Below are 1,235 nucleotides of genomic sequence, written 5' to 3' on the forward strand. Positions count from 1 at the left end.
GAATGCTCATTTTTAGGATTTTTATGAGATATGTGATACATTCAAATATAATGGTGTTATTGAGGATGCGATTAGGCTTAGATTGTTTCCATTTTCCCTTAGAGATAGAACCAAAAGTTGGTTAGCCTCGTTGCCACCAAATTCCATTACCACCTGGGATGATTTAGTTCAAAAGTTTATGGCTAAATTCTTTCCTTTGGCCAAGATGGCCAAGCTTAGGAATTAGATTGCAACTTTTTCCTAGCATGATTCAGAGACCTTGTATAAGCCATGGGAAAGATGCAAGGCTCTTAAGGTAGTGTCCACACCATAAACTATCGAAATGGCTAGAGATTCAAATTTTTTTACAATGGGTTAATACCAAATACTAGGACTATTTTAAATGCTGTAACAGGAGGTGCCTTGATGAGTAAGACCTTTAACAGTGATATGATTTGATAGAGGATATGGCCATAAATAATTGTTAGTGGCCAAATGATAGACAGCATTCTAGGAAAGCTTCAGAGGTGTACAAGCTTACTGAGTTCACAACATTGAGTGCTAGGGTAGAATCTCTAGCCAAATCTTTAGAATCCTTGAATTTTAAGGTCACATCCTCTAAGCTGAGTCTTAGTCATTCTAGGTTCGCCCAGAGTCTTATAGCTTTGTGTGAAGTATGTTGGGTAGGCCATTCAAGGGAGTCATGTCCTAATCACTACTTAAAGAGTATCCATTATGTAGGATAGAACCCGAGGCAACCTAATAACCTTTATGCTTCCACATATAGCCTAAGTTGGAAGAATAACCCAATTCAATTAGTCCAATACATTCAGGTAGTAGAATAGCCTCAATACACTAAAGCACCTCACCCTTTAGGTTTCTAGCAACCATTATATCAACAACAACAACATCTATAGCACATACCTCTATATCCATATATGCCACCCCTTAAAAAGAAACCCTCAGTGAGGATCTCTTAGGTATCATGATTAGAACCTAGATCTCATTCGTATAAATGCAAAACACCATGTTTCAGAACCAGATTACATCTATAAAGAACCTAAAGACCCAGATTGGTCAGTTAGCTACCCTTTTTAGTACTTGACCCTAAAGAACCTTACCAAGTAACACCAAGGTCAACCTTAGGAGGGAGGGAAAAGAGCAGTGTAAAGCCATTACCCTTAGGAGTGTAAGATAGTTAACTAATGATCCATTCTTTATAGGTTCTCAAGATATAGTATATTAGGGGTTTAATG

General features: G+C 37.7%; 1 non-coding gene across 1 annotated transcript; it reads right to left on the reverse strand.

The window, feature by feature from the left end:
• Positions 1 to 211: 211 nt before the first annotated feature.
• Positions 212 to 316, reverse strand: LOC149514357 (small nucleolar RNA R71). The gene has a single exon (XR_016328862.1). It is a non-coding gene; the product is annotated as a small nucleolar RNA R71 (small nucleolar RNA).
• Between the last annotated feature and the right edge of the window lie 919 nt (positions 317 to 1,235).

Source organism: Durio zibethinus, chromosome 16, assembly GCF_047325235.1.
Source record: "Durio zibethinus cultivar Kanyao isolate XHJ-2024 chromosome 16, ASM4732523v1, whole genome shotgun sequence".
NCBI lineage: Eukaryota > Viridiplantae > Streptophyta > Magnoliopsida > Malvales > Malvaceae > Durio > Durio zibethinus.